The sequence below is a fragment of the Trachypithecus francoisi genome, unplaced genomic scaffold (assembly GCF_009764315.1).
Source record: "Trachypithecus francoisi isolate TF-2019V2 unplaced genomic scaffold, Tfra_2.0 Lachesis_group5, whole genome shotgun sequence".
NCBI classification, from domain to species: Eukaryota; Metazoa; Chordata; class Mammalia; order Primates; family Cercopithecidae; genus Trachypithecus; species Trachypithecus francoisi.
In genome coordinates this window covers 19,845,372-19,856,245 of record NW_022681470.1, presented here as the reverse complement: position 1 = coordinate 19,856,245, position 10,874 = coordinate 19,845,372, and the positions used below count along the sequence as shown (strand labels likewise).

At 47.3% G+C, this 10,874-nt stretch overlaps 2 non-coding genes across 2 annotated transcripts; both read right to left on the bottom strand.

Annotated features, from left to right (window-relative positions):
- Nucleotides 1-199: 199 nt before the first annotated feature.
- LOC117076963 lies at nucleotides 200-318 on the bottom strand. Its single transcript, XR_004434572.1, has one exon. It is a non-coding gene; the product is annotated as a 5S ribosomal RNA (ribosomal RNA).
- Nucleotides 319-3,162: 2,844 nt separating this feature from the next.
- Nucleotides 3,163-3,281, bottom strand: LOC117076875. The gene has a single exon (XR_004434509.1). It is a non-coding gene; the product is annotated as a 5S ribosomal RNA (ribosomal RNA).
- Nucleotides 3,282-10,874: the final 7,593 nt, after the last annotated feature.

Here is a 10,874-nt window from a genome sequence, read left to right as displayed (position 1 = left end):
TAGAGGGAGAGAGAGAGAAAGAAGGAAAGAAAGAAAAGAAAGAGAGAAAGAAAGAAGGAAATAAGGAAGGAAGGAAAGAAAGAAGGAAGGAAAGAAGAAAGAAAGAGAGAAGAGAGAATGAGAGAAGGGAAGAAAGGAAGGTAGACAAGAAAGAAAGAAAGAAAGAAAGAAAGAAAGAAAGACAGAAAGCAAGCGAAAAAGCCTACAGCACCCGGTATTCCCAGGCGGTCTCCCATCCAAGTACTAACCAGGCCCGACCCTGCTTAGCTTCCGAGATCAGACGAGATCGGGCGCGTTCAGGGTGGTATGGCCGTAGACGCCGGCACAAGCGCCTGGCTGCCCCAAGAGCCCGGCCCAGCCCTGCCCGCCGGCTTGCAGCCCGCACCGCCAGCCCGGGGTCGCCGGGCTCGGATCGGGACCCCCGAGCCGCTCGCCCGCGGCCTTCCCCCGGCTCCGGAGCTCCCGAGCTTCCACCACGTCGGGCCCGCTCGACAGGGAGTGCTCCGAGGCGTCAGGGCCCAGGGCCCAGGATCCTGGGACCCCTTCCGGTCCTCCGCCCTGTCGCGGAGGTATTCTTTTGGATCTCTGGCCGCTGGGGAGCTGCTGCGAGGCCCCCTCTTGCCCCACCCACCCAGAGCCGTCAGGGCTGGCCAAGGGCGAACAGCCGGCCCAGCCGCGCGTGGCCTTTTTCTCACAACGCCCCCACCACGGTCGCTTGTCCCGACCAAGACCCGGCCGGTGGGCAACAGGGCGTGGGGGCTGGGGTGTTGGGGGATGGCCCTGCTTTGCCCCGGGTTGGCACTAGAGCCGGCAGCCTGATTCCGGGCGAGAGGGGCTGAGAGAAACCCAGAAACACCCCACCACCACCAGGAGCAAATCCACAGCCCCACACACAGACATACCCGGTCGCTCGCGCGCGGGAACCCACACACGCGCGCGCGCTCACACACAGACACACACACACGCGCGCGCGCGCGCGCACACACACACACACAGACACACACGCACACGCACAGACACACACACACACACACACACACACACACACGCATGTACACACAAACGGCTTGAAGGAGAGCAAGGAAGGGATAGATGGAGAGATTGAAACCGAGGGTGGGAGAGAGACAGCGATCGAGAGAGACAGGGGAGGTGGAGAGGTCAAGAGACAGAGAGGCAGAGACAGAGAGAGGGAAGAGAGAGAGAGAGAGAGAGAGAGAGAGAGCGAGAGAGAGAGAGGGAGAGAGAGAGGAAAGGCGACAGAAGTAGCGCGAGGTGCAGGGGCAAACCCAGAAGAGAGACGGGCAGGGAGCTAGAGAGCGAGAGCGATAGAGCCTTGGAGAGGGAGCGCCCTGCTCCGGTAGGCAGGGCCCTTTTGAACAGGCCGGTATAGGGTGGAGGGGACTTGGGCTGGGCCAGAACAGGGTGGCCAGGCCGTCCATGCGAGAGGAGCGACGGAGCGCTGAGACGGGTTTTGTCTTGGATTAATTGCTTGCTTTGGGGGTGGGTTTCGTAGGCTCCTTCCTGTGTTGGCACCTCCCTGTGCTCTTGGTGCGGTGCGGTGGGCCCCTTGATTTGCAGAGTGCGCCCGCCCTTTTGGCGGGAGCCGTGGCACCGCGCGTGTCCGCGGGGCCCGAGGCCTGGGTCTCTGGCGTGTCCTCGGGACTGGAGTTTACACGAAGTTGGTGGCAATGGGAATCCAGGTGCACAGGGACTGTTTTCCTGGTGGCTGGCGAAGCAATGTCCTTCCCCCGGATAAAGCAGCCCCTGCGTTCTGGAGCGGAGGTCTTGGTTGGCGTCTGTGGCACCCGCTGGCCCTGCCCGCCCCTTCTCCCGGTTTGGAAGGTTGCGGCGGCGCCCGCCCGACGAGTGGATTGAATCGCCTGGGCGTTCCGGGAGCGGGAAGGCACCCTCCAGGGCTGGAGCCGGGCTCCTGGCCGGGCGGCGGCGAGGCGGAAGCGGTGGGATGCCGCTGCCCGGTGGTGCTTTGGTGGCGGACCCCCAGGAGGAGGTCCCCGGCTGCGGCGGGGGTGTAGGCGGGCGACAAAGGGGGAGCCGAGTCCGGGGAGTTCGGGAAGCATGGCGATAGCAGGGGCAAGGGAGGGAGGGGGAAGCCCCAAAAGCCTACAGCAGGCCGGGCGCGGTGGATCACGCCTGTAATCCCAGCACTTTGGGAGGCCGAGGCGGGTGGATCACGAGGTCAGGAGATCCAGACCAGCCTGGCTAACACGGTGAAACCCCGTCTCTACTAAAACTACAAAACATGAGCCGGGCGCGGTGGCGGGCGCCTGGAGTCCCAGCTGCTTGGGAGGCTGAGGCAGGAGAATGGCGTGAACCCGGGAGGCGGAGCTTGCAGTGAGCCGAGATCTTGCCACTGCACTCCAGGCTGGGTGACTGAGCGAGACTCCGTCTGGAAGAAAAAGTAAAGAGAGAAAGAAGGAAAGAAAGAAAGAAAGAGAAAGGAAGAAAAGAAAGTGAGAAAAAAGAAAAGCAAGAAAACTGGAAAGAAAGAGAGAAAGAGAAAGAGAGAGAAAGAAAGAGACCGAGAGATAGGCGGAAGAAAGAATAAAGAAAGAGAAAGAAAGAAGAGAAAGATAGCAAGGGAAGAAAAAGAAAAGAAGGAAAGAAAGAAAGAAAGAGAGAGAGAGAGCGAGAGAGCAAGAAAGAAAGAGGGAGAGAGAAAGAAAGAAGGAAAGAAATAAAGAAAACAAAGAGAGAAAGAAAGTAGGAAGGAAAGAAAGAGAGCTAGAGAGTTAGAGAGGAAGAAAGAAAGCAAGAAAGAAGGAAAGACAGAAGAAAGAAAGAGAGATAAAGAAAGAAAGGAAAGATAGTAAGGGAAGAAAAAGAAAAGAATGAAAGTAAGAAGGAAAGAAAGAAAGAAGGAAGGAAAGACAGAAGAAAGCAAGAAGCAAGACAGTAAGAAAGAAAGAAAGATAAAGAAAGGAAAGATAGGAAGGGAAGAAAAAGAAAAGAATGAAAGTAAGAAGGAGAGAAAGAAAGAGAGAGAGAGAGAACGAGAGAGAAAGAGGGAGAGAGAGACAGAAAGAAAGAGAGAAAGAAAGAAAGAAAGAAAGAAGGAAAGGAAGAAAGGAAGAAGAGAGAGTGAGAGAAGGGAAGAAAGGAAGGTAGAAAAGAAAGAAAGAAAGACAAGCAAGCAAGCAAAAAAGCCTACAGCACCCGGTATTCCCAGGCGGTCTCCCATCCAAGTACTAACCAGGCCCGACCCTGCTTAGCTTCCGAGATCAGACGAGATCGGGCGCGTTCAGGGTGGTATGGCCGTAGACGCCGGCACAGGCGCCTGGCTGCCCCCAAGAGCCCGGCCCAGCCCTGCCCGCCGGCTTGCAGCCCGCACCGCCAGCCCGGGGTCGCCGGGCTCGGATCGGGACCCCCGAGCCGCTCGCCCGCGGCCTTCCCCCGGCTCCGGAGCTCCCGAGCTTCCACCACGTCGGGCCCGCTCCGAGCAGGGAGTGCTCCGAGGCGTCAGGGCCCAGGGCCCACGATCCTGGGACCCCTTCCGGTCCTCCGCCCTGTCGCGGAGGTATTCTTTTGGATCCCTGGCCGCTGGGGAGCTCCTGCGAGGTCCCCTCTTGCCCCCCCACCCGGAGCCGTCAAGGCTGGCGAAGGGCGAAGAGCGTATCAAATATCTTCTCTGACCACAACAAAATAGAGTTAAAAATCAATAATAGAAGCAAAACTGATAAACTGGCCCTTTTTCTTTCTGGAAAGTAAAGAACACACTGCTATGGTCTGAATGTCCCCCAAAATTTATATGCTGAAATGTATTTGCCAATATAGTATTCAGAGGTGGGCACTGGCCTGGGGTGTGGCTAACGCTGTAATCCCAGGATAACGCTGTAATCCTTTGGAAGGGAAAGGCAGTCAGATTGTTCGAGCCCAGGAGTTCAAGACCAGCCAGGGCAAAATGGCAAAACCTTGTCTCTACAAAAAATACAAAATTAGGTGGGCCTGGTGGTGCAGGCCTGTAGTCCCAGCTACTCAGGAGGCTGAAGCAGGAGGACTGGTTGAGCCTGGGAGGTCAAGGCTGCAGTGAGCCATGATCAGGCTACAGGCTACTGCACTGCAGAAGGGGCAATAGAATGAGACCCTGTCTCAAAAATAAATAGATAAATAGATAGATAGATAAATCAATCAATCAATCAATCAATGGGTAAAGAGGTGGATTCTTTAGGAGGCGATTACCTCATGAGGATAGAAGTCCTTATGGATGAAATTAGAGCCCTTAGAAAAGGACTTGAGTGGGTTCATTCCCTCCGTCTCCTCCGTGTGGGGACACAATGTTCTTCCCCTCTGAAAGATGAAGCAACATTGTGTCATCTTGGAAGGAGAGACTGGGCCCTCGTTAGACACTGAATGGGCTGATGACTTGATCTTGGACACCCCAGCCTTTAGAACTGAGAGAAATAAATGTCTGTTTTTTTATAAATTACCCAGTCTCAGATATTTGAACAGATTAAGATATTTTCTTAAACAACCAATGGGTTAAAGAAGAAACCACAAGAGAAATCAGAAAATACAGTTGGGTGTCAGTATCCACAGGGGAGTGGTTCCAGGACCCCATAAGTAGGCCAACATCCACACAGAGTCAAGTCTTGCAGTTGGCCCTGTAAAACCTGGGCATTAAAAAAGTTAGGCCGCTGTATCCTCAGGTTTTGCACTCTGCGAATACTGTATTTTCAATCTGCCTTTGGTTACAGAAGCAGAATTAAGGAAGTCAGAGGACCTACTGTATTTATTGAAAACAATTCCTGTATAAGTGCACCCTTGCCGTTCAAATCCATGTCGTTCAAGGCTCAGCTGTACTCAGAAATGAATGAAAATGAAAACACAGCATAGCAAAACTTTGGGATGCAGTAAAAGCAGTGCTAACAGGGAAATTTAGAGTGGGAACTGCTTACATTAAGAAAACCAAAAGAAAGCCAGGCGTCGTGGTTAATGCCTGTAATCCCAGCACTTTGGGAGGCTGAGGTGAGCGAATCACCAGAGGTCAGGAGTTCGAGACTAGCCCGAACAACGTGGAGAAACCCTGTCTCTGCTGAAAATACAAAATTAGCCGGTTGTGGTGGCAGGCGCCTGTAATCCCAGCGACTTGGGAGGCTCAGGTAGGTGAATCACTTTTGCTCAGTAGTTCAAGACCAGCCTGGGAAACATGGTAAAACCCGGTCTCTAGAAAAAAAAAAAAAAAAAAAGAAAAAAGGAAAGAAAGAAAAGAAAAAGAAAGTAAAACAAAGAAGGAAAGAACGAACGAACGAACGAAAGAAGAAAGAAAATTCAGCCCATCTTGGTGGGAAAAGTCTGTTGTCTCAGCTGCTCAGGAGGCTGAGGTAGTAGGATCGCTTGAACCTGGGAGGTGGAAGTTGTAGTGAGGCTTGTTCACACCACTGCACTCCAGCCTGTGTGACAGATGAGATCCTGTCTCAAATAAATAAATGAATAAGATTGTAAGGTGATGCTAAGAACAATTGTACACCAAAATATTGTATAACTTGGATGAAGTGGAGAAATTCCTAGGAACATGAACCCTACCAAGACTAAATCACAAAGAAAGCGAAAATCTGAATAGACTAGTAACTAGTAAGGAAACTGAATCAGTAACCAAAAATCTCCTGACCAAAAAAAAAAAAAATGCCTTGGACTTGACTTCTCTATCAAATATTTGGAGAACTAATAGGAATCTTTCTTAATCCTGTCAAAAACTTGAAGAGGAGGGAGTACTCCCTAACTCTTTCTATGAGGCTACAATTGCCCTGATACCAAAGCAAGACAAAGATTTTACAAGAGAAAACTGTAGAAGAACATCCCATATGAAGATCGATGTATACAAATCCTCACCATATCCTAGGACTGTGAGGTGAAATTCATCACCGAAAAGGAAAGCCAAGCAGAAGCCTGAAACTAAACCCCTAGTCTGACCGGGCGCTGGTGACTCACGCCTTTCATCCTAGCACTTTGGGAAGGTGGGTGGATCACCAGAGGTTGGGAGTTCCAGACCAAACTAACCAACACGGAGAAAACCCGTCTCTACTAAAAATACAATATTAGCCAGGTGTGATGGTGCATGCCTGTAATCCCAGCTACTCAGGAGGCTGAGGAAGGAGATTCACTTGAACCCAGGAGGCGGAGGTTGCAGTGAGCTGATATCGTGCCATTGCACTCCATTCTGGGCAACAAGAGCAAAACTCTGTCTCAAAAAAAAAAAAAAAAAAAAAAAAACCAGTCTCCTTCAGCTGATAAGCAACTTCAGCAAAGCCTCATTATAGAAATCCAATGTGAAAAATCACAAGCATTCTTATACACCAATAACAGACAAACAGAGAGCCAACTTGTGAGTGAAGTCCCATTCACAATTGCTACAAAGAGAATAAAATACCTAGGAATCCAACTTACAAGGGATGTGAAGGACCTCTTCAAGGAGAACTACAAACCATTGCTCAACAAAATAAAGGAGGACACAAACAAATGGAAGAACATTCCATGCTCATGGATAGGAAGAATCAATATCATGAAATATGATATTGATAAATTTCATGATAATTCAGTATCATGAAAATGGTCATACATGGCCATGAAAATGGCCAATGAAAAGGTAATTTATAGATTCAATGCTATCCCCATCAAGCTACCAATGACTTAACAGAATTTGAAAAAACTACTTTAAAGTTCTTGGAACCAAAAAAGAGCCCTCATTGCCAACACAATCCTAAGGAAAAAGAACAAAGCTGGAGGCATCACACTACCTGACTTCAAACTATACTACAAGGCTACAGTAACCAAAACAGCATGGTACTGGTACTAAAACAGAGATATAGACCGATGGATCATAACAGTGGCCTCAAAAATAACACCACACATCTACAATCATCTGCTCTTTGGCAACCTGATGAAAACAATAAATGGGAAAAAAATTCCCTATTTAATAAATGGTGCTGGGAAAGCTGGCTAGCCATATGTAGAAAGCTGAAACTGGATCCCTTCCTTACACCTTATACAAAAACTAATTCAAGATGGATTCAAGACGTAAATGTTAGACCTAAAACCATAAAAACCCTAGAAGAAAACCTAGGCAATACCATTCAGGACATAGGCATGGGCAAGGACTTCATGTCTAACACACCAAAAGCAATGGCAACAAGAGCCAAAATAGACAAATAGGATCTAATTAAACTAAAGAGCTTCTGCACAGCAAAAGAAACTACCATCAGAGTGAACAGGTAGTCTACAGAATGGGAGAAAATTTTTGCAATCTACCCATCTGAGAAAGGACTAATATCCAGAATCTACAAAGAACTTAAACAAATTTACAAGAAAACAAACAAACAACCCCATCAAACAGTGGAGAACGTATATAAACAGACACTTCACAAAATAAGACATTTATGCAGCGAACAGACACATGAAAAAATGCTCATCATCACTGGTCATCAGAGAAATGAAAATCAAAACCACAATGAGATACCATCTCACACCAGTTAGAATGGTGATCATTAAAAAGTCAGGAAACAACAGATGCTGGAGAGGATGTGGAGAAATGGGAACGCTTTTACACTGTTGGTGGGAGTGTAAACTAGCTCAACCATTGTGGAAGACAGTGTGGTGATTCCTCAAGGATCTAGAACTAGAAATACCATTTGACCCAGTGATCTCATTACTGGGTGTATACCCAAAGGATTATAAATCATGCTACTATAAAGACAAATGCACACGTATGTTTATTGTGGCACTATTCACAATAGCAAAGACTTGGGACCAATCCAAATGTCCATCAGTGATAGACTGGATTAAGAAAATGTGGCACATATACCCATGGAATACTATGCAGCCATAAAAAAGATGAGTTCATGTCCTTTGCAGGGACATGGATGAAGCTGGAAACCATCATTCTGAGCAAACTATCACAAGGACAAAAAAACAAACACCTCATGTTCTCACTCATAGGTGGGAACTGAACAATAAGAACACTTGGCCAAAGGATGGGGAACATCACACACTGCGTCCTGTTGTTGGGTTGGGGGCTGGGAGAGGGATAGCATTAGGATAAATACCTAATGTAACTGATGAGTTAATGGGTGCAGCAAACCAACATGGCATATGTATACCTATGTAACAAACCTGCATATTGTGCACACGTATCCTAGAACTTAAAGTATATATATATATATATATATATATATATATATATGTGTGTGTGTGTGTGTATAAATAACTGTATCCCTAGTCAAGAGAGAGAATAAGAAAAAATGCTGCATCAAAGGGAATGGCAGAGATGAGTGACACCCTCAAGGGTCTAAAGAATGCAGCAGTAGTGTCCCCATGATACTTCTGCTTAAATCACCATTCTGTCCTCTCGGAATCTGGCTGCTCTTGGTGGATGACTCTAGACCAGAGGTCCACAACTACAGATTCTGTGCCCAAATTGTTCAGCAGCCTGTTTTTGTATATGGTTTTAACTTTTGTAAACAATTGAGAAAAATAAAAAGAATATTTTGTAGTATTTGAAAATTATGTGAAATTCAGATTTCAACATTTATGAATGAAGTTTTATGACAGCGCAGTTGCACTCATTCATTTATGTATCTTATGGCTGCTTTTGCGGTCCAAAGATCAGAGTTGAAGAGTCTGGACAGAGACCTTGTGTGGTGTTCTCATTACTTCCCCTTGCTCTGGGCGCATCACAAACCACAGTGAGGCGATTAGCACACCACAGTGTTTCAAGTGCTCTACTTTTTGCCCTGCTATGACATTTCATTTATTTATTTTATCACACTATAGCTGTGCCAAAAGAATACAATGTGTGTGCAAATTACCAGATTAGGCACTTGTCACAATATTCTCAACTTATAGGAAAGCAATAATAAGGAAACTCAGAAAATTTAAGCATATTGTTACTATTGAGTTTAAGAAGAAAAAGAAAAGTTTTAAAAAATTAAGCAGCAATATCTCAACATAGCTGATTTTATTTGTATTTGTATTTGTTTTTCCTTTCTTTCTTTCTTTCTTTCTTTCTTTCTTTCTTTCCTTTCCTTTCCCTTTCCTTTCCTTTCCTTTCCCCTTTCCCTTCCCCTTTCCCTTTCCCTTTCCTTTCCCCTTTCCCTTTCCCCTTTCCCTTCCCCTTTCCCTTTCCCCTTTCCCTTTCCTTCCCCTTTCCCCTTTCCCCTTTCCCCTTCCCCTTTCCTTTCCCTTCCCCTTTCCCCTTTCCCTTTCCTTTCCCTTCCCCTTTCCCTTTCCTTTCCTTTTCTTTCTTTCTTTCTTTCTTTCTTTCGGAATCTCACTCTGTCCCCCAGGCTGGAGTGCAGTGGCATGATCTCAACTCACTGCAACCTCCGCCTGCCGGGATCAAGCGATTCTCCTGCCTCAGCCTCCCATGTAGCTGGGATTACACGCACACGACACCACACCTGGCTAATTTATGTATTTTTAGTAGAGATGGGGCTTCACCATATTGGCCACGCTGGTCCGGAACTCCTGACCTCAAGTGATCCGCCTGCCTTGGCCTCTCAAAGTGCTGGGATGACAGGTGTGAGCCACTGCACTCGGCCTGGATTTCTTCATAAAGATACAATTGGAAATAAAATTGCAACCCAAGTAAGTTTCCAAGTGGCTCATTTGTTTCTCAAATGAGGAAGGCCATTTGTGGATGGCGAATCAACAAATCGTGTTTGTACTCATTTTCTCAGAAACGTATTCTGAGAAAATAATCTTTTTGAAGAATGTTAGCCTTTTTGCTGGGTGGGATGGGACTTTGGGAACAAACCCAACAGTTTATTAAAACAAACAAAGCAGGAAACCTAATTGTCCGGCAGAGGGCAGCATTACCCCACAGAGCCAAAACCTTTGCCAGGCGGAACCCTTGTTGGTTGCCAAGATTGATTGATTTTGAGACAGAGGTTTGTTCTTGTTGCCCAGACTGGAGTGCAACGCCGCAATCTGAGATCACTGCAACCTCCACCTCCCAGGTTCAAGCAGTTCTCCTGCTTCAGCCTCCCGAATAGCTGGGTTTACAGGCACCTGTCACCACACCCGGTTAATTTTTTTTGTATTTTGGTGGAGATGGGGTTTCACCATGTTGGCCATGCTGGTCTCGAACTCCTGACCTCGGGTGATCCACTCGCCTCAGCCTCCCAAAGGGCTGAGATTACAGGTGTGAGCTACAGTGCCCAGCTTGCCAAGATTTATTAACTAACATTTGTGGTGCAGGCTGTTATGGTGATTTCTTCCTATTAGCTTATTTAATCTTCATGAAAACCCTTCAAGATAGGCACTATTTTATTTTCATTTTACAAATAAGAAAACTGAAACTCAAAATGGCTAAGTGACTTTTACCTGGTTCACATATCAATTAAGGTCAAGCCTTTGGCTCCAGGACCTGTGTTTTTATTGAAGTAAATGATTATAAAGTGCCTGCTATGCACCAGGCATGGTCTAAGCACTTCACATGTTTTAATTACTTTAATCTTTATGATAACCCCAAGATTTCAGTACTATTATTACCATCTCCACTGTACCAATAAAGAAACGAAGATAAAGAGGTGGAGATGATCCTACCTTCCCAAGGGAACTCCTACTGTTAGGCTTGAGTCCACAGGAGAGGCTCTGGCTGCTCTATATGGCAGCACTAGGGTGAAGGCAGTGAGGCTCCTACTGCTCTGGTTCTGGCTGAGTCACACATGTCAGGGATGGGTTGCCAGCTCCCTCAGTAAACCCTTACCTAGTCTTCTGAGTGACTCAAGTCAGGTGTCTTGGGTAGAGTGGGGTGGGGAAGAGTAATATATCTTTGAGTAGAGTGGGATGGGGAACACTAATATAAGTCCCAGAGTCCCAGGATTGAGAACTTGCAGTTCTGATGTCAGAGATCTGAAGCT